Source organism: Trachemys scripta, chromosome 6, assembly GCF_013100865.1.
Source record: "Trachemys scripta elegans isolate TJP31775 chromosome 6, CAS_Tse_1.0, whole genome shotgun sequence".
Taxonomy (NCBI): Eukaryota; Metazoa; Chordata; order Testudines; family Emydidae; genus Trachemys; species Trachemys scripta.
In genome coordinates this window covers 93,145,135-93,170,550 of record NC_048303.1, presented here as the reverse complement: position 1 = coordinate 93,170,550, position 25,416 = coordinate 93,145,135, and the positions used below count along the sequence as shown (strand labels likewise).

Genomic DNA, 25,416 nt, shown 5'->3' with positions numbered 1-25,416 from the left:
GGAGGAGGGATATATATACATACATATGGGGTATGCACATTGTTCCCTTGTGGTCCTTACCAGCTGCTGTCCCTTGGTAGTACAGGGCAAATGGATCCCTTGGCCAGGAAGTGACTGCCAGGCCTCACGTGTCTGCAGCAACCTGAGGTCAGGGCCACCCTGCAGGAGGCAGAGTCTGAGAGTGGAGCAGGCAGAGCTGGGCTGGGGGATGCTGTGGGCCAGCCTGGTCATGTGCACCACGCCCTCTGCTAGAAGTAGGCCTCGAAGTGGCTCTGCGCATAGACCAGGTACCCAAACTCAGTAGTGGAGATCTTTGCTTGCAGGATAGGACTAGAGGCCCCCAAAGAAGTGAGAGGCCAGAGTGAACTGGCTGATCTCAGTGAGAATCTCCTCCTCAATGCAGGCCTGCTCCTCATGCATAATGTCCTTGGGCCTCCCCAAGTCCTCCCAGAGGTAGTGCCGAATGAAGTGCAGCTACTGCTGGCAAGGAGGGTAGGGTCTCCATGGAGGTCTTGTACAAGGGCCATGTGTCCTGGGTGTAGTCATAAACCCACTCACAGAAGTGATTGCCAGTGTTGAAGCCCCTGCAGTTGTAGCTGCTGTACTCAAAGTCAGTCAGCATCAGCTTGTCAGGGGTGAGAGCGACTGGCACCCCACCAGCAGCAGGATGTTCCCTTCCTGGACGTCATTGTGGCAGAAGACCGCAGGGGGAGGGCATGTACTCCAGCAGCTCCCTGAGGCTCCTTATTCCTTTCTGCAGGTTATAGGCTTTGAGATGGTTGAACCTCTTCAGCTGGGCTTGCTGGGTGAAGGTGAGCTCGGCTTTAGGTACCGTTCCGCGGTCCCAAATCGTTCAATGGCTGTGAGGTTACTGGGATGGCTGGGGTAGTCTGAAGGGCTCTGAGGATGCAGGAGTGCTGGGGTTCTGTGAGTGCAGAAGGGCTGTGGAAGAGCAGAGGTGATGATGAGCTGTGGGATGCAGTTCGAAGTGGCAGAAGGGCTGGGAGAGAAGTAAGAAGAGACGCACCACATAGCGTGGGAATGTAGATCCCCATGGGAAGAAATTCAAGAAGCCCAACATCGGGGGAGAATGGGAAAAAACAAATGGCTTTCCAGGAGTGAGGGGGAGAATGAGAGAGAGACAAACTGACAAATTAAGGGTAAGAAAAAACAGATGTGGAAACCAGGAAAAGGTACCAACAGAACCTGCCAATTGTGCTCTTTTAATCTTTGCCTCAAATGAAGTTTCCAAAGGGGAGTGAGGACAAGTTTTCACATCTGCTTTATTTAGATGTTACTAAATGTGCAAATGGACATCTAGGTATACTCCACAGTTGATGGTTGGGTTATGTACAGTAGCACAGAGGCATAGAAGGAATACTTTAGAATATAAGCAGGATATACGGTATTATACCAGTAGATACACCCAATCATCTCAAACTTATCTTTCGTGCTAAATGTCTGTTTTATGATTGATTTGGTGACATTATTTTACTTGATCCTTGTATGGGCCCTGAGGATTAAGAATGGATATTAGAGAGGTCAAAGGATAACGTGAATGGAACTAAAATGGAGGTTACTATTGCTGTTGGTTGAAATTTTCTATTTAACACTTTTTTGATGAAAAATGACCTCTTTTCTAAAATGAACATTTTCCCAGAAAGTTTTTTTCTTTTGAAATATTCTGAGGGAGGGGTCAAAAAAGGAAAAACGAGGAGAGAGAGTGGGGAGAGAACAAAAATCCAAACACACATATGTTTTGGAAAAGGTGTGTGTTTTCATTGAAAAATTTGAAATTTTTTGAAGAAAATACTGAAATATGTGTGGATTTTTGTTTGTGAAACATATCAACTATGGGTATGTCTACACTGCAGTGTAAGTCCAGGGTGAAGGGGGAGGGCCCCAAAACCCAGGCTCCAGCCCAAACCCAAATGTTTACACTGCAATTGTACAGCCCCCAGTGTGAGCCTGACTCGGCTGACCTGGGCCAGCCACAGCTGTATCACAGGTCTTTTATTTTCCCTTGTGTGTTTCGAGATCTTCTGTTAAAGTGTAAAAAATCACGTATTACCTATTCTTATTTAAATACTTTGATGCTTTGTATTTACCCATTGTGCCCTTTGGGGAAGGTGCTTGAAATCATATGCAAAAGTCCAATTTTATCAGCCCAATTTTTGAACTAAGATTGTTCAGCTCGTGGCTTCATGTTATAATCTTTTGTAAAGTACTATCAAACTCTATGAGTTAGCAGCGCTCACTACCGTGTTCATTTAGCTCTGGTGTGACTGAAGAAAAATCATTAAAAATAACAAACCCACATCCAAAATCAATTTAATATTATATCCATTTAATAATTTCACTTTCATTAATGAATATTAACAAAGTCTATGAAATGAAAGCTATTTTAAATACTTCAGTAAACAGGAACGTATAGAACACTCAAAAGACAAATATTATTGTGGTAACGCTGTGAACTCTCACATAAACAACAATACATCTCTAAACAATCAGTGGCTTTTTTCTTTGGTCTTTGGGACAATGAACCCAGATAGATTTATCAATAGGATGCATTAAATCATTTAATAAGCCAAATTCTACTCTCAGTCACATCAGGGTTAATCAGCAGTAATGCCATTGAGTTAAGTGATGTACCTTGGTATGAATAAGAGCAGGAATTGATCCATTCATTTTTTTTTAAGTGCAAAAGTGTCCAAAAAGTAGATAATTCAAAAGTGGGAGGAGGAAGATATGAATGTTTTGGCTCAAAGCCTCTTTCAGCAACTTACAAATCAGTAAAGGATATTTTTATTTCAAATGTCCAATCTATCAAGGATTCAGTTGTACTGAAGAAACTAATGTTCAACATGTGTAGGAAAGAGGGAGGAGATATTTAAATAAGCATTTTGGTATTAACATTAAAGTTTTATAGAAAACACATAATTCTAAAGAGAAAAATAGGACTAAGATACATTGATCTCATTAATGTCAATCTCCACAATGAAATAGAAACCTGTATTTAAGAGTGGGTTGTGTGGATGCATGATCAAACCTGTATATTCAGCTTCAACAATGGGAACAGAATTGTCATTGATTTTTTGATAAAAACAATCAATGTGCCTAGAAGGAAATAATTATTAAACTGGAAATGAGTACGTTTCAAAATCAGTGTGCTGGAAATAAATATTTCCTGCTGAAACAATCACATTTGAAAAATGTACAGTTATATGAGTGTGCTATTGTTGGGAAGGAATAAAAAAGGAATAAATCCAGTAGTGCAATATAAATCCCAAACCGTTCATTCATTAACTTAATAACAATTATGGTATTTATTAAATTTCCAAAGAAACAGTATTTCCCAGAACTGATTCCAGCTGCATTAGCAGGATGTGAGCAAGAAGAAAACCAGACAGAAAAAGAAGTCGCGATATATTTTTCTTAAAATTTTTTACCCCATTTTATTAATCACAAATTAATTCTGAAATATTTTTAAAAGATTTTTTTTTTTACCAGATTGCTCCCATCTCCTAACAATAAAAGCAGGAACATGAAAACCTTGCTTAAAAAATGTTTGCTGTACGTATAATTTCCATTCTTATGCTGAAGATTAATCCCATATTAATTCCATAATAAATTATTGAACCGTATATTAAGTAATCTATTCAGTGATTTTTCCCAACTTTTTTGGAATAAATTATTAATATAACATTTGCACAATATAATTTTAAACTGACTTATCAGTTTGGTTAATGTTTATAAAAGGGACAGAGAGAGCCTGTGATTATGGGTTATAAACATTGACGGCCCCGTGTAAATATTGTTTCTTGTGTTTTTATATCCAATTTATGTTAGTATTTCTAAACATGACTGCTTGAATAGCTGCTTTAGTGAGCAACACTTGTAAAATCATCAGATCTTTTAAAAGCTTTTCCATTAGAAAGGAATAAATGCAAGTAATGGCAAACATCCTAATCAAACACTTTACAGTTTACAAAATCTAGATTTAAGTCTAGCAGAGGCACAGACAACACAGGCCGAGAGGGTTTCTCTTGATCAATAATATTGTCCATCATGCATCCAGAATTGTAATCTGGCTTTTTCATCATCAGGTGTAACTCAGCTCAGATCCCAGTGCAGATCAGGACCACACAGTAAAAGATCATTATTCTGATACTGATTCTCTTCTCACTTTCAACAATTTTACACCTGTGTACTTATGCCAGATTTAGACCTGAGAGGGGAATCAGGGCCATAGTTAACTTCCTGTCCTCCACTACTTCCATCATATCTTCTTCTCTTAGATACATCAGCAGATAACTAGAGGAATAATTTTAAATGCAAAAAAAAAGTAAGCAAAGCTTGAGGTTCTGCTGGTATATCAGGAATTTTAATAAAAGGATCATATTTGCTTTTTGGCTTTCTTCTTAATAGGAAAATAATTCAAACTTTCAGAAGAAATAAAAGCAGCCCTTAAAGAAAAAGAGCTGCAATTACTAATGATAATTCTTTGTAAAATATATAGTGATTTATACCTGGGAGGGATTAGGTCTTTGCTTCAAATCCCCTCTTGACAGTTGAGGCCCATAAGTATTATTGAAAACAAAACTGGGATATAATATGTTTCCCAAGTCATGGCAAGAATCTAGTGAAACTTTTAGATTTGAAAATCTTACTCCAATCTTTACACACTGGCATTTTAATAATATAGTATAAACTCCCAGCAATATCTGCTTTCACTACCCAACAGCATAAGTTCTTGATTCTGATCTTACTTACATCAGCTATAAAGTGGTATAATTCCATTGACTTTAGTGGGGCTACTACTGATTTTCTAAGTACTGGTGTAAATGAGATGAAAATTACAACTGGGCAAAATATTTTGGACAGTTTTTTTTCCTGAAAAAAAATCAGATTTGGGTCAACCGAAACATTGCCAAGCTCATGACAAATTCACCAAATTGTTCCAGTTGAAAACAAACACAAAAAATTCTGAAAAAAAAAAAGAAATATTTCATTTTGACAGTGTTGAAATAAAACATTTTGATGTTTTTGATTCAAAATGTTTCATTTCAAATTTTTCTTCAATTTCATTAAAAAAAATTAAAGATGTAAAAAAGTCTAAAACTAAATGAAACTTTTTTAGGTTAAACAAAACTGACCCAAAACAATTTTTTTTTTAATTATTTGCAGAAATATTTGAAAAATGTTCATTTTAGGTTGACCTGAAACTATTTTTTATTTTATTTTAGCAAACAAATCTAAAATTCAGTTATTCACACAACTCTAATCAGAATCAGACCCTAAAGCAGTGTGGTGTCCTTCGTTCAGATGGAGGAGTTACACATAATATCATGATTAATAATGAGCATTTCCAGAGCATTTTACATGATCAGTGTACTGTACAAACAATAATTAGCAGTATAACATTTATCACAAACCCACTTCTCTGCATACACTGAGTAGATTTAATGGAACGAAACTGTGCAAGTTAAGTGTCAACTCCAGCAGTTTTTAATCAATGGAAGTTTTTTTATCAATAAGAAGTGCAAGACTGGCTTCTATAATATTAACGATATAACATGTTTTCAGGAATAAACTTCAATGAGATTCTAAAATTAAAACAAGGACTGTAACATAACCTTTTTTAACAATTCAATAACTAGCTGTTAATGTATTTATTTCATATCACTTAAAAGAAAACTGAGTTTCAGTACAAAGATCAGTTGAGTAGTCATTTATAAGTGTCATGACATACCAAATATCCCATAGCATCATTACATTTCCATCTGTTAGTGTACAAATTATCAATGAAACGACACATTTCAATCATTTTAGAAGTCTTATGATTTACAATGACAGTTAAGTACAGAAAGCAACCTATTTAAGTATAACTCAACTTGCATTACTGAGAAGATATGCCTAATAAATCCTTTGGACTTATTCAGTATTAGTAGAAATTAATTCAATTCATTTGCCTACCTGGCAGCAGTAAAACAGCTTTCAATGCAGGGGTTTCTTCATCAGGCAAAGTAGCTGATTTGAGCAGTCCAACTCCAGCCAAGCTTTTTTAATAAAGCATTTATCCCAAGAACAATCCTAGTTCCACTGCAACAAGGGCAGGGTCACACATGCAACAGAAAACATAAACAAACAGCAAATGCATTGACACGGGATTGCCCAGCAAAAGATAAACTCCAGTTCTATTCCATCCAATCTTCTGTGATTAACAGGAGAAAACATTAGGCCCTTCTCATAGCCAGTTTTTTTTCTTCTGAGTGACCCTGTTAACTTCAAATAAATCCAGTATGAAAAAGGCAGTCCTGGAAGGAAACAAGCTTCATTATATGGAAAAGCAGAGAACAGGCTTTCATGTGACAGATCTCTTTCACAGATAGTTCAGGCTACCTTCACTTCAGCCAAGTTCATCATGAAAAGTCACAACAGAGCCTCTCACAACCAGCTCCTATTCTGATTTTTTTTTAAAAAACCAAGATGCTGGAACCAAAGATGTGGGGAAACCTAAATGATGCTATCAAATAGAACACTTCCAGGTGCAAGCACACATGCACACTTGGCCTTGATCATCTTGATCATCCAGTTCTGGGTCCCCTGGTGGGTGATCCACCTGAGAGCTGGTCAGTTCACTCCAGAGCTCTCTGTGATCTGAATAACTGTACATTCCAACACTTTCATCTTGAATTTCTTCTATACCTGGGATTTCATAAACCACACATCCTTTTGTGACTCTAATTTCTGGAGCTGGCTTTTTAACTGCGAGGACATGCATTGTAGGAAGCAGTTCAGTGACTGAGAATCACTCACTTTCTGCTAGATTGTCTCTTGTGTTATTTGCCAGCAGCTGACAGTGACTCATCAGTTCCTTTTTGTTTTGGGGGACAATTTTCAAGCAGCATTTTTTACAGTACTATGTAATTATAAACTAGAGTTAGAGATTTGTTGCTTGGCAACAAGTTTAGCAGTATGCTGACTAGAATCATCCTGGAGAGCCTTAACTTAATTTATTCCTTGAAATCAGATACATGAGGGATTCACAGAAAATTCTAAGTTTGTGTATATTCTCTGGTTTGATGAAATCTTGCCTTATAATTAACCTGGAAAATGTGTTATTCTGGTTATTCACATTATCTGGTTCCCCTTTAAGAGTAGCAGAAGCAACTAGTTATTTTTCAGCTTGCTTAAGATTTTTGTTCCAAGTAATAAGATAACCAACAAGATTTGCAACATGAACCAGGTCACCATAAAATGACTATCAACAGTACAGAAACAACTGTATATTTGTAATATCATCTAGTTGCATAGCAAATGGACCTTAATTTCTAATTGTTTTGCTTAGACTCAGATGAACTACTTATCCTCTGAAAGACAGGATGTGATTCATCTTGTGAGGTTATTTCCTGCTATAACACTAGATACAATTTTAGCAGCTCATCTGAAAGATAGAGACATTTGCTTCATTGTCACTGCCATATATGTGACCAAAATGAACAAACCTTCATAAATAATAGGTACAATCATGCCAGACTCATAGTTCAGAGGATGGTCTTGTCTATGCTCTCACTAGCCTGATTTGGCTACTTCTAGTGAGCTTTTGGCTCCAAGACCTTCAGAAGAATGAGGATGGAAATTGATGGACAAGTGCTAAACAGTCCTTCATCCTCCACTGGTCTGAAAATGACTGAGTGAAAGAGTGGATCCGAAGAAGTGGGCTGTAGTCCACGAAAGCTTATGCTCTAATAAATTTGTTAGTCTCTAAGATGCCACAAGTACTCCTGTTCTTTTTGCGGATACAGACTAACACGGCTGCTACTCTGAAACCTGAGTGAAAGAGTGATATTAATGTGACTATTTCACCATATGTCAGCAAACCTAATTAAATCAAAATAATTTCCCCACCACATACTGTATTACCATCCACAGGGAAATCTTCTTTAGTAAATATAATCTTAGATCATGTTTATTTTTCATACGTTACAACTGGGGAACCTGAAAAATACCAGGAATATAAAAGGTATTAAAATATGTGCAAATTACTAAACTGAGTGCAATTCAAACACCAAAAAAGAGTATAACATTTCACCATTTTTGACTCTTCAGGCCTGATTTTGATCTAACGCTGGTCTAAATCTTGATTTGAACTCAGTGCAGTTACACTGATGCAAAACTGGTCTGAGATAAGCAACAGACGTGAATCTGTGCTAACTGCTTAGAACTTTTTCACAGCCCTCTGTGCCCCAAAGCTTGAAGAGGAAAGGTATAGACAAGGCCCTTGTACTCTATGGCACAACCTTTACATTTTGTGGCAGGATTCGGTGAGGATGTTAGCAGGAAATTCCCTTATCCCCTTCCCACAAATCACACACAATTGTGGCTTATAGCTGGAAATCCTCATTGACATAAAATTAATCAATAATTATTTTCAACAGTAATTTTGGAGTAATTTTTTTTTTTTTGCTATACTTACCAGGTGGCCCAGCCCTTGCTGTTGGCTTCTCAGTGTTGTTCAGGCATCTACCAAAAAAACTCCTGTGTGCCAATTAATTCCCTCTTATGAGGAAAGCTGAAGAGGAAGAGGTAGCCTCAGGCAGGTTCTGCCAGGTCAGGGAGCCAGAAAACAAAATGTCAGTCGCCTGGCTGCAGCAAAATAAAAAAATTCCATGGTAAAATATTGTATTCTGTGTCATCTTGGACAAATACCAGTTTCTACAGCTACAGAATCATGGGACCCTAAATGAGGTGGGGCAGTTCACCTATCTCACTGTGATTGTTTTAGCTCTCTGCAGGTTCAGACCATGTCTACATTAGAGACCTTACAGCGACGCCGCTGTATAGAAGCAGCTACGCTGCTGTAAGATTTCCTGAGTATCCGCTCTATGCCGACAGGAGAGAGCTCTCCCATTGACATAATTAAACCACCCCCAACAAGCAGCAGTAGGTATGTTGGCAGGAGAGCATACATAGCTGACATAGCGCTGTCCACACCGGCACTTCTGTGGGTGTAAATTATGTTGCTCAGAGGGGTATTTTTCACACCCCTGAGCGACATAAGTTATACTGACAAAAGTGCTAGTGTAGACATAGCCTCGGGCAGTCATCACTCCATCCTGTACGCTTGGTTTACAGTTTTAAGGATGTTGCACAATCAAAAGGGATAATAACATGTTATTTAAATGAAAGCTGAGTTTCTCAAACATAATTCTGCAGCATGGGGTGAAATACAGTATAAAGTTGGTGGCTGATTAGTCACTAGATTCATGGGCCTTCAGGTATAGAGTAGTGGCTTGCAAGATGGAATTTTTTTTTGTTATGATTAGTCTTTTAGATAATAGCTTCTTGAGAGGCTTAATGTTAAAGACTGTCATTTGAAAGCAAAACTTGCATCTTAAATTATGATCTGTCTGATAAGTATATGACTAATTTATACATGGGAAAGATTATTAATGGCTTGACATTGTCACTTAACTTCTTTTCAAACAACAGGCTTCTTGCTTGAAAAGTGATAATTACAGTGTGAGAGCCTATAAACTCCTCCTGTTCTGCAGGAGAGAGGTGAATGCCAGGAGTAGGGTAACCAGACAACAAGTGTGAAAAATCGGGACAGGGGTGAGGGGTAATAGGAGCCTACATAAGAAAAAGCCCCAAATATCGGGACTATCCCTATAAAATTGAGACATCTGGTCACCCTAGCCAGGAGTGTGCATGGGAATTTGCTGTAGCATAACAAACTGTTCTCTACTTATTTGTTTGTCATAGGAGGCTAACAGAAATGGAGAAAGTGACAGCAAAGCAAATTGTATTTAACTTTTAAACAAAATGTATTTGTGCTAAGTGGCTAGCATCGGATTCTGTTCTCATGCTGGCGTAATTCCATATAATGTGAATGCAGTTGCTCCTCATTTTGATTTAAGTTGTTTGACATTAAAGGAGACTCAGGCCCTTCATTCTGTCTACATTAGCACATGATCATGACTAAAGGCACAGCCCTGAGCATTGGATTGTACATAAATTTCACCATGCAGGAGTAACCCAGGAGGCATTTTATGGAGGTGGTCATATTTTTTTCCATTTACAGTTTTTCTTTTGGCAAAAAAATCACTGTTTTAAAAAAATGAAAAAAATTGTAGATTTTTTTGCATGGTTTTTGAAGTTTCTGGGGTTTGGATGAAAAAACAAAAAAAATCAGTTTTCAAAAATCAAAAAGTTCTTAGTTTTCAGTTTTTCAGTGAAAATCTAGGGGGGAAAATAACATTTTTCATTTCTTGTGTTTTGTTTGGTTTGGTTTTGGGTTGGGAGGTTGGAATATACTTAACATTTTCCAAAGGTACAGCTTCTTAATCTCTCTTTTGTGCCTAGGCTACTTTGTATGTCTACTCTGGCCAGCAAGAAGTGGGAGGGGTCATAGCCCAGGGCTCACCCATTTTTGCCCCTCTCACAGAGGAGAATATCCTAAGAGTAGGGGCTGCGCTCCAACCAGACCCCAGGTCTTGATAGGTCAAGCAAGGGGGTGGTTGAGGAACAAATGTCCCTACTTAGTTAAATAAAACAGGAGGACAATGTAGCTCTAAATGAAATAGTTGCATATCTGATTATTGTATCGGTGTAAGCTACACTGCAAGGATATCCTATATACATAGAACATAGGAGCATGTGAGAGCTCTCCTGACATTTTGCACAGAATGGTCTCACATTACGCTAATGTAGTCATGGTGGGGCAATAGTCATTTTTGTCCACCATTTTGTTTTCCTTTTTTCATGAACACATCCGTTCACATAAGGTTTTTTATGTCCCAGTAGGAAGGCCAGTTTGCTCAGTAAAACTGTGAGAAATTATGCATTGTGAAAAACATAATTTTCATTGAAAAAATGTTATAGATTTTGGTTCATAAATCTAGCCTCTCTCTTACCCCCACACCATATCCACATGCATGCGCGTACACACACAACTTTCCTTCCTATTTATTTTGGTAATAGTTCACTAGCAAAAGGGAAAGATTTTCCACCGATTTTTTCAAACATATTTAGATTTAAACATTGATGTGAACAATCCTCTGTTGGGCAATGAGACTGTGAGGTGAGAAATAACTCCAGCCAATGATCATACGGTTAACTTTAGTTCATTTTCATAATCCAGAACTATCAAATACAATGCTGTAACATTTATTTTGTGCATTTTCCCCTCATATTTTAAAAGAGTCATTTCCTGGCTATAAAGTCACAATATTACAGGATGGTTTTTCCAAAGGGCTCAGGCCTGATCTCTTCCCCCTCCTCCCCCATTTCTGTAGGAACTAGCCTGATCAATTTTTGAAACCTTTTTCTTGTGGGGGGAAAACAATGAAAGTGCCAACAATCCTGCCTCAACTAGAACTCTGTTATTTACATTGGCAAATGTGGAGGCCAGTGTCTGTCTTGCCTAAAAAATCACTGAGTGTCTTGGATAATTATCAGTAACTGAGAATGTATTTTTAATATGTTTGCATATATGGAGAATAAGAATGTTGGTATAACATGGTCTAGATAATACTTAGGCCTTGCCATGAGTGCAGGATGACCTCTCGAGGTCCCTACCAGTCCTATGATTGCTGCACAGTGTTCTAAATTTCTTGGTACAAGAAAATGGTGAAAAAGTTTGGTTCAGCCCAGAACGAAACTAACCAATGACCACTGACTCCCGTTGATTTTAGTGAGCATTGGGATCAGGCCCTAAAGCTGTATACTTGTCCTGGCCATGATTTCTGTACCAAACCAGTGACAATTAGGAGTTTTCACAGAAAAATCCTGGGGCCTGAATATACACAGCCCTGTATTTGTTTAGTTTTTTACACCTGTGAAAAGTGAATGTAAAATGAGTGTAAAACTAAATCAGAATGGTAGCATTTTACACCCCTTTTCCACACATGAAAATGGCCACATAAGATACATGGCAGTGGAGAATCAGGACCGTAGTGTTTGTCACACTTTTTTTTTTTTTTTTTTTGCTATACAGGTTTGTTTAACAATGATAGGAGATCTCTAATGTAGCTGTAATTTAGGAATGTATAACATGCTTTATCAGATCTAACTAGGCTAGCCTTATTTGCTTTTAAATTATTAATGGCAGCTATTTAGCACTTTTCAAGTGGAGAATAATTTAATAATATAATAATAATTAAAATATTCTGTGCCAACAACTTTCATGTTTTAAACTAAAATTATTAGTTCTCTCTCTCTTTGCCATGTCAAACAAGCAGCCTTATTAATTGTGTGTATTTTAACTCAAACACACAGTTTCTGTGAATGTTTAAATGCTGATGACTACAGATGTGTTCAGATGTAAAGATGTTTCCATATGTGTGCAATGAGTATTTGCACTTACTAATTAGCAGCACACACCTCTGGATGTGCAAAGAAAGTACATAGTTACAGATATACACATGCACACCAGCGTGTACTTACAGGATCTGAAAATCAAGCTGTATGTCCTCCCAGGCATGTCTTTGGGGGCAGATTTATTCAGCCCAGTTAGAAAGAAAACCTTTGTTTTCCCTCATAATACTGCATGCAAAAAAAACTGTTGAAAATTGTACCTGGATGAGAGACATCTATCCAGTGATATTTTTAACTACATGAAGGGAGAATGATTACAGTATCTTCAGCAAAATATTTCCTCTTGGGAAGTTCCAGATTCCAGAGGCAGTGGCTGTGGTGTAGTGTGCTTTGTATTAAATCTGAAAGGAGGTGATCTATAATCTCACTTTCCCTTTTCCTTCCCCGACCCCTTCTCCCCTACCCAAAGTCTGGTCTCTGGTTTTGCACCCCTCCGCCCCTTCCCGTCTTTCCACTTGCTCTTCTGAAGATGTCCGGGATGGTTAGGATTCATCAGGTCACACCTCAGCCTGTCAGGACACGGCGCCTCCTTTGCCCTGCTTCAGCCCATCGCTTCATTTCATCTGCAAAGAGGCTGGCGACGAGCTGGCCTCGTTAGACACAAATAACCACAGTGAGCCAAAGGCAGATGGCGATTTCCTTCTCAGTTACCTGTCACATCCCCTCGGTTTTTGCTAAACCAGCCAGTGCTTTTATTAACCCCAATCAGAGCCATGGCAGAGAGGCAGACACACAGACAACAGAGCTTCGGACAAGAACTCCTACTTTCAAGTTGATAATGACTTGAAAGCAGAGGAACCCCAAATCTGGCCTTCCCTTTGCCCCAGCATCATACCCATCCTGACAAATCTTTCCTCATCTACCCTCCCTTTCTCCCCTTTTCTGCCCTGACAACTCACCCCTCCACACTCCACCTCCTACTGAAACTCCTCCCTCTGCTTACCGAGCCCCTTTCCAACGGCTCAGCTTTGACCCCTCTCCTGTCCCTCTGAATGGTTGCTTTGCAATATTTCCCCCCACTTTCTGAGCTTGACCTGATGCCTTGAATCCCCTTCCCCTTCTTCCCTTATTCATCCTTACACTACTTTTTACCTCACCGTTTTACAGCTTAACTCTCCCTTCTCACCTGCCCTTCTTTACCCTCCCCACCCTGAAACCGTCTTCACCACACTCTTGTTAGTAGCCTGACAGTTCTTCCTACACCGTTACCCCTCCTTTCCAAGCTTGACATGGCCCTCTTGTCACCCAGCACTCTTATTCCCCCTTTCTTGGCTTGACACTCCATGTCTTTCCTCAGCCTCTGCTTCCACAGTCTGAACATCTTCTCACTCTGTCTGATTTCTCCTTTAACCAGTCTGTCTGTGGTGCATGTTAAGGGGGAAGCTCTCCTCTCTGGTATATGGTATTGCCTGTGTTACAACTACAGTAGAAACATTTACTGGCTCCTCTTCTGCTTGCCATGAGGCTTGCATTTCTGGCACTGGACAGAAGAGAAAGGAGATACCAGAAGGCCCAGCCAGAAAAGTGTGTTAGTTAATTTGATGCCTCCACTGAAGTAGAGGCTGGACACGGAACATGTTCCTGTTAACACCCACTGCACACACATGTACACACACACATATTGGTCCTGATTCTTGTCTCACACCAGTATAAATCAGGAGTAGTGCCCCTAGTCAATGAAGTAACAGCACTGTAGACCTGGTATAACTGAGATTAAAATCAGGGCTACTGTATTTATGTTTAAGATCACCAGAAGCTTAAATTCATGCCTAGACCTAGAAAGTCTTCCAAAGAAGTGGCATCAAAAATATATGCTTTCATATAACTGTTTTATATCTTATACAAAACTATCAATGCATAGAGATGTAATTATAGGAATGAAAGTTGAAGATTAAGATTTCTCTTTCTTTTCCACAAATGTGTGCGTACACATACACGTAAACACACGCTCTTGTAAGCCACAAATTATGTCCACTTACATCTTAAAAAGCATTGTGTGTGAGCACTGCAATTAGATCCTTCCATCCTGACTTTTTGTTATGTTGTATATTTTTAACTGGTATCATAAGGAAAGGTGCATTTAATTTTTGGTTAGAATAATACAAAACCTGCCATTTTGCTGGCAGTTTAGAAGAAGTTTAAAAAAAAAATAAAAAACGATCAGATACCACTTCCTTCCATGAACATTTAGCAACTAAAAGTAGTATTTTGGTTGGCAAAAATAATGTGGCAATAAATCATGTATTTTTTAGAGGTGGGTGCAAGGTAGGAACAGCTGCTGATGGGATATCAGATTTTGGAATCTGAGCTGTTCCCCTGTGGTGCTGAAATACTTCCTAACAAGAAGCAGGAATCTAACACAACATTGGATTTGTTATATTTATTTAGTAATTTTACAGAATGTCATTGTCTTTTCTTGGAAACCATGCAACCATCCCACCCCCAAGAATGCAGCCTAACTGTATCAATCTTTTTTTCCTCTTTCTCCGTCCCCTTTAAATTGCAATTCAATCCCTTCCAACTCATGATCTCTCTTCTCTTCCAAGCTTCCCCCTACCCCCTCTCTCTCATTAGTTTAACTTGAGTTAATTAGGAAGAGAAGGCAGCCCTCAATCTGTTATGTGTTAAAATAGAACAATCCAAACAGAGAGGCACAGACACAACTATGTGATTTCATTGTCTACGGGAGACAGAAAGCCAGTGGGGCTTCTCTTATCAAGGCTAACATCTTCCCAATGGTTAATCTAACTGGCTTTAAAATGTCCCACAAATGCAGATCTAGGATAACAATCTTTCCGTGTTTCCTTTTTTTCCATTTCATCATAGGCAAGAATGAGTGAATTGGATTGACGTGGAGGTGATGGAGGAAGAGAAATGGTCTACACGTCAAAATGACAATGTATATTACATGGTTAACAGAATGAGTGGTACGTGCAATAGCTATGGGTATTTTCATCTGCTCTGTTGTATAATAAGCTGCTTTTTCTCCCAAGTGTATCATCAAGATCCCTCCCAATTCAATGCAGATTAAGTGTTTGTTTGAAGGATCTCTTTCTATGAGTAATATCACTTGATAAATGTGGGATTGAAGTAAGAATCTAAGTATTCACTTGTTGCTATTACTGCTTTGTGTATATATAGAGGTCATGCCTGGTGCTGTGACTATAGTGTTGATCACAGACCTGAGGGCAGGGTGTGCTGTGGAAGTGAAGTTTAGCAGATCTGGGAAATCAAGCTTTGGTTGTAAAGGTAAGGCCTTGGACTACTGATTGTCTGAATATGGTACATTTTGAATTTGATAAGATGCATGTTCCAAGAAGAAAAACATAATAGTACACCTACAAAGAGGAATGTTTATAATGCTTTAGCCCTCAAAGCAATGTTATGCCATATTATATGAGCTACCAATATTTAAGTTTATAGCAATGGTTAAATAAAACTGACAGCTTTGTGTGAAGGTGTGCAAAATTTAAGATTGTAATTAGTGTTAAAATTTATTTGTGAAGTACTAAAATGCTTAATGCAGATGCAAGTATCTTTGAAATTTAAAAACATGTCAATAATCTTTGACATATGATATGCAGGAGACAGACTGAAAAATCAGGGACCTTTGCTGAGAAAAGGAGAAAGAGACCTTAATTGTTTAGGGAAAATATTCTGCTTTCCCCCACCCAAACATGATTTTTGAATGAGACAGAGAACCAGAATGAAGAAGAAGAAAGGGAATTTGTAATGAGGAACAAAGTACAAGCTTCATAATCAGACCAAATAAAGGCATTAAAAATAGGGGAATCTAGTATTTCTTTTGAAAGGCTTTCCTGGACGTTTGCTTTTTCTGAAAGATTTCAGGCTAAGCAGAATGCAGTTGACTTCAGACAGGGATATACTGTAGTAAATTTGTTTTCACTAGATTTTCAAATAAAATCATGTTTTCTTACAAAAATTAATTTAGGGCCAAAGTGTGCTCACCTTATTGAAGAGAGCAGAATTTGCCCCTTAAATTTACCCAATGTTTTTGTGCTTTATACAGTAATTCAAAGTTAGTCTTCAAATGCTTTTTCTGTGTAAAAGATTTTATATATATTGCTTGAAGTATTTTCTATTAATAATTATATAAAATATTTTTAAAAGAAAATACTTCAAGTAATGGCTCTTGACTCAATATTAGTAACCAGTGGCAGATGGTATTATGTTCTAGTATTTCCATTTGCTCTTTTCTTACTATAAGTGTCTTAGATCACAGTGTGAAATGTTTTTAAACAGGCAATTGATTGAAATGTTAGAAATTACAACATTTTGGCTTAATTTAAAAATCTCAAGGAGATTAGAAACAACAGAGTAGTTAAGATTAAGAAGTGTACATATTATTGCTATTTGATGTCTTATCAATTTCAACGAAATGTCAGTATGCTAGAGAGTTTGTAAGAATAGCCATAACATACAGATATATGGATGTATACTTTGTTGGTTTACTCAAAAAGTACAATAAGTATTAAAATATTAATGTCCATTTACCAACTCCAAATCTCTGGAAAAGCAATCAAGGTTTCCCCTTTTGTAACGTTGTTCTTTATGGACTATACTTGTTGTGTAAGACTAATATGCTGTGGGTCCCTAAAAAATTGACTTTTACTGGAGTAGATATTTGGCACCATGTACAGCAGATTAGACCCACAAATCCCATTACTGTTCATTGCCTTTGCCCATATCAGACTGCCATGCAAGACACCTGAAAATGTACCATTCAAAGCATAGCATGCATCTCAGTATAACAGGGGTAGGCAACCTATGGCACGTGTGCCAAAGGCGGCACGTGAGCTGATTTTCAGTGGCACTCACACTGCCCGGGTCCTGGCCACTGGTCTGGGGGGCTCTGCATTTTAATTTAATTTTAAATGAAGCTTCTTAAACATTTTAAAAACCTTATTTACTTTACATACAACAATAGTTTAGTTATATATTATAGACTTATAGAAAGAGACCTTCTAAAAATGTTAAAATGTATTACTGGCACGCGAAACCTTAAATTAGAGTGAATAAATGAAGACTCGGCACACCACTTCTGAAAGGTTGCCGACCCCTGCAGTATATCATACAGAATCCTTGGCTCCCAACAACAGCCACTGAGGGAGGGGTATAGAGACAGCATTGCAGTTGGAGGAGAACAATTTTAGAACATAATTAGCTAGCACAAATATTTGTTTCTAGTCAGTTAAGTGGAGCTACTGTAGAAAAGTGTTGTTATTTAAGAGAGAGAAATGACAATCTAAAAGATTATGTAATTTATCTACTATAAAATTTAGGCCTGATTCTGGTTTCTCTGCACACTTACAACTCCAGCTGAACTGAGTCTGGGATTGTTGAAGACATACAGAATGCAGGATCCTTTTATTTGTAATAAACATATGCTATAGTAATTTCAGAATAATGTTTGCATTTGAGTAGAGATATATGGGTTGTTTGTGTACCAGAAAAATCAACAGTATCGGCAGCTTTGTGTGTTGTCTAACAGCAAAACCTAAAACACTTAAAGCTCATGTACTTTATAATTTGTCCTTCACATTCCATTATCCTATTTACACTGCTTTGTACCAAAAAAACAACACCACCCCTATGTCTGTGGATAAACAGATTTGCTAGTAGAAGCTGCTTCAAATGATTCAGTTGTGTTGGTAGGTTACCCCCTATGACCCTAAAGCTGATGAGTGTATTGCAGTGGACTTTACATTGCTCTTTTCTGTAACATTAGATAAAGATCAAAACAATTATATTTTTGTACCTAGTGTTATGCTACAAGTTAAGTATTGGAGAACTAAAATAGAGAGTGATTAGTGAGTAGAAGACAATATTTATTTTGCTTTTACTTAACTGTGTGTGTGTGTGTGTGTGTGTGTGTGTGTGTGTGTGTGTGTGTGTGTAGCCTGAATGTTAAAAAATAACATACATGTACAGTGTTAACACCCATAGAATTTTGCAAGTCTAAGAAGTCAGGGGAAAGGTATTGAAAGCACAGTAACAACAGAGTCCAATGTTCAAGTCGTAACACCATATTTCTTAACTAAAATGAATATTTTGTGTTAGTTGTGTAGTACATCAACAATAAATAACAGATTCCATTTTATGCGCTACTTCAGGCATGTACAGTGTATTTACCACTTTGTCGATTTCTTCAAAAGGCAGAGATATAGCTGGCGATCTTAATGACTTCACCAACTTTTTAATATTAACAACTATTAACAAGGGGTTTGAAAATTCAATTTTTTCCATAAACCATTTCCTACAAACTGGAATATTTTACACTGATTTGGAGTGTTTTATCTTCAGCAGTGTATGTTTTATCTTGCAACCTATTATCTTTGGCAAGGATTTAATGCGGAAAATAGAATTGTAAGTTTAAATACAAAGGGCCTGATTGTCCATTTTATTGCCATTTCCCCACAAGTCCAGTTTATTTTCCTAGAAAAGAGCATTAGGTATGCACTTTTAAACATGAAGTAGGCCTTTTGTTAATCTTTGAATCTGTTTTCTCCTTGCATTTGAGTGGTGTTTTCTTCATATCTGGAGGGGGATTACAGACTTGGGCACACAAATGGTATTTCATGGTCTAACAAAAAAAACAGTGGTTGAAAATACTGAAAAACTGGCTGCAAGGTATGTGCATGTACAGGGGATAACCACACCCTAGGCAATTGTAGCTCCACTGTACCGACAAAGTGTGCAGTTCAGGCTAATATCCATATTTTACAATAACAATTACATCACATGGTGAGTAACTTCTGCAATGCATGCTACTTTCTTAAAACAAACCAATACCTAATGAAATTTTAGTTTTTAGGACTTCTTTATGGGAAATCTGTGTTAAACAGGTCTGACTTATTTCTAATTTTAAGCCCTTTTAACATAATGTGATGATTACCGGTAGTTTTTTCATCACTTTCTATTTAAAAAAATAAATAGATTTTTTTAATAATACTTCAGTGAAAAGGAGAGTTCTGGGTGGTGTGGTTGGTTTTTTCCCCCTAATGGTACAGTGGAGATGCAGTAAAGAGAAAACCACTATAAAGTATTTTATCGAAGGGAAATTTGACTACTATATGTTGATGGTGCAGACAGATATCTGATAATTAATTCATTTGTAGGACAACAAAGCAAAGAGTTTCTGTGCCCATAATGGATTTCCCCACTCGCCAATGTACTTTCCTTTCTTTAGGTTGGTCCACCACATATTAAAAAACGCCAAACAGACATATGTTATGTAACATAAGATCCCATTACTACGAATGCTTACTACAAGGCATAGCACCTACTACCAGGATTGCTTATGCTGAAGTTCCTCACTGGCACTCCAGCTCCAGGCACACACCTAAATGAGATTTCAGAACATAATAAGTATCTTTAATCGATTACTATGATAATATTTAAGTCCATTCTTGGGCATGAGGATCTAGTCTTTCCTGTTTTTTAACACATGCTACCATTACTAATATGTTTCAAATTACTAAGTAAAGTTTAGTGATCTGAAAACTTTTTTCTTTTCACACTGAAGAAAATACTACATTAAACTATTTGATTTTCTGATATGTGGTTAGATTAGGGGGAAATTATTAAAATTATTCACAAAGATTGCATTTGGCAAATGTTGTGAAATTAACATGTATTTATTAAAATATTTCTCAGATACTTAAGAATTTCACAACATTTTCCAAACAAGATATCTGGGAATAATTTTAATTATTATTATCCTAGTTCTAACCACAACTCAGAAAGTCAAACAGTTTGATATTATACATAAAAATAAGATGTCACTGAATGAGTCATATGTGTGTATTATTCAACTAACTTTACTTCTTAATTCAGTATAAAATGCAGCATTGAGTATTACTTTGACCAAATGAATTTGAAACTTGTTATTAAAACTTTATTGCATTAAGTTCACTATTATGGTTCTCATTCTCTAAGTTAAGGACAAAGCTCCCATTGACTTCAAAGAGAGCAAGATAGATCCTTCTATCTCCATACACAAATAAATATTTAAAAAAAAGATACATCATTGACTTTCATTTAAATGAATTATTTTTACAGCCATGGCTGCACTGAAAATGCACAATATACTTACTACAATCCAATCTAATATAATATAATATCCATGTATGTGGTATCACAATCTAATATAATGTCCTTTTATATGTGGTATCACAAACTGATTTACAGAGTCAGTCATACGATTAATGTTGTTAAATACCATATACACTTTGCTTTTCAAAGGGTCTTATGTTGATTATCCTTTCACCCAAAATCTGTGGTTTCTGATGAAACACTTTTAATTGCATTAGGTGAACCAAAAATACATGATACAATTCTCAAAACATTGAATGCTCTTGAACTATGAATACTATATGCAGCTATAAATTTACCTAGTCGCAAAGCAGCATCTTAATAACTTGCCCTAGCTTGGTATGAGCTTGCATGACTTTACTGGTAGATGACATTACCGCCTAGTTTTACAATTGTTCTTCCTCTTCATTGTAAATGATGGCACTTGAATGTTGTAATTTTCTCTCAAAGTACGGACATTTTGTAGTTTTACTAAGTACAATCTTGAGTGGGTAGGAGGGAACAGCAAGGAATTCCATTACTTATTGCATAGACGTGATGGTATTCCATTAATACTATTCTGTAGGACTGACAATCCTAATGAATTAACAACAAATTGTATAGAGGGAAGAAAGTATTCAGTGCAGAGAATTTTGGTTTCTGTATGTGATTAACTGCATTATGTAGTCATATCTGTGTAAAAGTATTATTATTGTTATTATTTCTACAGCACCATAAGTAGATAGAGCCCCTTACAAATACATACATTGAGAGGTTTCTGCTCCTGAGATGAGATTTTACACAGTAAGGGATAACAAATTGTGGAGTGGAAAAGTGGAAAATGATTATGAGAGTGACATTGTAAGGTCAGATGTGCTTAGTGTTGTGAATCTATTTTGTTAGCTTCACTTTTCATGTTTGAAAATAAATGAATACACATATTTGACTTGGTGGATGGTGCAAGCCAAGTGAGATGGTAGCAAAGAAAGGGTGCCTAAAGAAGTGAGTTTTGTGGAGAGATTATAAGGTGCACAATAAAGTAGAATGGAAAACGGGTATCAGGGATGATATTCCAGTCCCAATGGAGACTGCGCAGGAGGTGCAGAGCTACTTGCGTGGGAGAGGGGGAAATAGGGTGCATCCCAGTGTGCCAGGTTACAGATAGTAAGTCATGAGCAGGGAAGTGATATGAGACAACATATAGCCATGGGAAGATTTATTGAGGGCCTTATGGTTGAGGGGAAGAAGTTTGAAGGTAATGCAAAAGGAGATTAGGAGCCGATGCAGAGACCCAACAATGGATATGGTGTGGTTGGAACAAAAAACAAGGAAAATAATTTTAGAAATATGTAAAATATGCTCATAGTTGTCTTCTAACTCCCAACAAATGTTAAGCCTTACAGTGATTTAATTGGTTTTGGAAATATTAGCATATTTTACTTTTATTGGCACAACCTGGATGTTATGGATATATGTGTACTGAATGATATAAAGGAGATAAAAGGATCTGATTATGCTCTTATTGAAGTCAGTGGGTGAAGGATTAATCCTGTTCATTAATATTGAATCATACTTAAATATAATAATAGACAAATATTCAGAGCTAAAAGTAAGTAAGAATCCCATATTGCCTATTGCAATCTGTTTTTAACATTTTTGTTTGTTTCTATTTATAGCTTGGGACATATACAACCAATGTTCAGTCTAAAGTATATTTCAGTCCACTATGTAGCATATCTTCCGTATCGTCTCAAGCCCTTCTTTGTCATTATTAGCATCAGCAGTTTCAGTTTGCATGGAGCCTGATAAACCTCCCACCTTTTTCATTTCTATTTTCCTGGGATTTTCAGGTATTAATCAACCCCAAAACTCAAAGTGAACCTCAGCTGTATCTGCAATGTCTAGCTTGGTTTTGAAATGAAGTCTTTCTCATCATCTATGGGAAGAAAAAAATTTCATGCAAAACTCATTCCCATGTTTGTATGAAACTTGGTGTGGTATTGGTTTATGAGCCAGTGGAAATCTAGGTTGAATTTCAGGTTGGCTATGAAAGACCAAATTCTGTGCACCTTACTCTTGCAAAATTCCCACTGCAGTTACTGGGAGTTCACCAAGCTGGATATGGCATGGAAGGTTCATGCAGATTTAATCTTTATCATCACTTTTTACCCTGACATATCACCTAGACTGTATGCCACTTGTTTTCAGGAAGTCTCCCAAATTGTTGGGAATCAAGAGAAACTTGGTTTGCTGGAGAGCGCTCTGTAACAACCTCTGACTCACTTTTGCCTCTGTTTGCTCTACAATTTGCTGATTCTGCAGGTAAATTGCTTTTTGATTATTATTATTATCATCATTAGCAGGGGCTATGACTTTGGGTTATAATTCAGGTAATGTATAATTCTTATATTTTTATCATTATGTTTAGTATAACTATAGTTATTGTACGTACAGTATGACATTGTCTGTCACACACACCCAAACCATAAAGTTAGTAGTAGGAGAGTGTGGATTCAACAATAGATACTGTTGTCAGGAACTTAGAAAAAAAATCATATGCACTGAAACTTTATAAGCATACACTGATTTTTCTTGGGATACATGAACCAAATATTAAATGAAACATTGCCTTTTCCAGTGTACAGCCATCATATTCTCTCTCATGTACAATGATGGAAAACAAGTAGGCATTAACTACTTTGTTAGCTGATAAATTTAATAATCAAACAAAAATATATCTCTTTTCATTTCAAACTTTTTGAAGTATAGTAAGTTCTTAAAGGATTTGTTTTAGGATCAGGGTTTGTTTCTCCTCTTAAGATATTTGGGCAGTCCCCAGCCAGATAATGTTACACACACGTGGCAATGAAAGGATTTAATTTACATTCTTGATTATATAGATTACGAGTGGCCTGAATCCACTGGTTACCAAAACTTGCTTCAGAGCATTATTCTAGCCAATATTATGTACAATTTAAATAGAACAGAATGAAATATATAGTGTGAGATTAAAAGATACTCTCATTATTTAACCATGTATTTTTATAGCAATTATAAACAATTATATATTTAAAAAAAACAATTATAAAAAGAAAAAGTAAAGGGGAGAAAATATTTATGTTGCAAATAAACAGCTGTCTTAACATTTGGAAAATGTCTGTAACCATACTGGTTCTTGTGAATGAGTGGACTAGGTAGATAATGTATTACCTTTTGTTAGACCAATATATTCGTTAAAATATACACATTTCTAAGGCAATGATTGCCAATACCTGGAGAAAGGGCTTTTTTATTTTCTTTGGCTACTTCCCTAATGGTAAGATGAAACACATGTATTAAATGAATCTGAAATTACAGCTGCATTCGATGATGCTACTATTCTGAATCTGTGAAATATTCTTGCAATTAAAAAAAATTTTAAACAGGAAAGGGATTTGTTTTGTGCTAACTCTAATTTTGGATGATATAGTTAATAGTGTCACTATACAACATGCAGAAAATTCAAACACATTGGGGTTTTTAATGCAGGCTTGGCTATCTCTAGGATTTACTATGTACTGTAATTGGGTTTGCTTTATACTTCTGCTGACTAACAGCATTCCTCCAACAAACTAGCAAATTAATTCCTAGATTTTTAATTGATAGGTTTGATTTTTGCTTTAGGATTGTTTTCCATTTCTGGGTATAAGTGGGTTTTATAGGAATGCCATTCCCTGACTGAGTTTTAGAACTGGACTCAAATATACATTCAATGTACGTTCATATTATTTGCCACAAAATATATTAATTTTTAAAAATATTTATTTAATTAAATGAGACTGTCCTACTCCCACTGAAGACAATAGCAAAACTCTGATTAACTTCATGCAGAGCAGGACTAGCACCTAAATTAAACTATATTTCCAAAAACTACAATAAAGTGTTCTGCTTTGTTTATTAATTTTTGCTTATCAATGATGCAGATGACTTGAAACCTGTACATCACTTGTTCAGCAAACAGTATACATGTGATCACAAAACAACCAAATACATGAGAAACAGGTATTTCGGATGATTAATTAATGAAGTCAGTTACACTGTATTTAAATTTGAGGATTAGAGGTGTACTACAGAACAACGGGATAATGTAAATTCTACTAATTACCTTAAAATAGGGTACCTCTCAAAATCCAGGTGTGGGGGGTTTATTTGGTCCATGATAAAGTTAGCAGTCAGTGGTGAAATTTGGATTCAGATCTGGGTTTGGATTCAAAATCCGAAATCCAAAGTTTGAGTGTATTCAGATCCACAGTTTTGGTTCAGGCCCATCTTTAATTAACTGTTCTGGACACGATGAAATGCTCAGCAATGTTTTACAAAATGTAAATGGACTGATGTTTTCTTTTCTTTTGTAAACGCCCTACTTTCATTATACGTCTAGGATAATATTTTGAGTTGCTCAGCAAGTTAATCTGAAAATGTTGTCTGATAAAGCTCTATGGGCAATCATTTTTGATAACAAAGATTCTAATGACATAGATGGAATTTTCCTGACCCTGCCCATTCCACTTCAGATTTTACAAATTGGGGTCCTGATCCTGTAATTCCTCACTCAGGCTAGTAGTTCCTACTGAAGTCAATGGAAATACTTGTGTGAATAATGGCAGTGAGGCCAGACTCCAGAATAGACAAAAGGTCTAATACTGATCCCACACTGGTTTTACAACAGTTTAACTCGATGCAGTTCAGCAGGATTACACCTGAATTACTGCAGTGCAGGTGAGATCAGAATCATGCCCTGCATGTTTACTCCTGTACTGTGTGGCAAGTGAGTACTGGATCTCGAACTGTACATGATTTGTAATGTAAATTTCTAATCTGCCGATTCTGAGATCCTGTAAATCAAATGAAAACAAATGGCACTGCAACTTATACTCATGATGAACTTTCGCCTCTAATAAT

At 36.8% G+C, this 25,416-nt stretch overlaps 1 pseudogene; it reads right to left on the bottom strand.

Annotated features, from left to right (window-relative positions):
• Positions 1–227: 227 nt before the first annotated feature.
• Positions 228–1,032, bottom strand: LOC117879633 (annotated as a pseudogene).
• Positions 1,033–25,416: the final 24,384 nt, after the last annotated feature.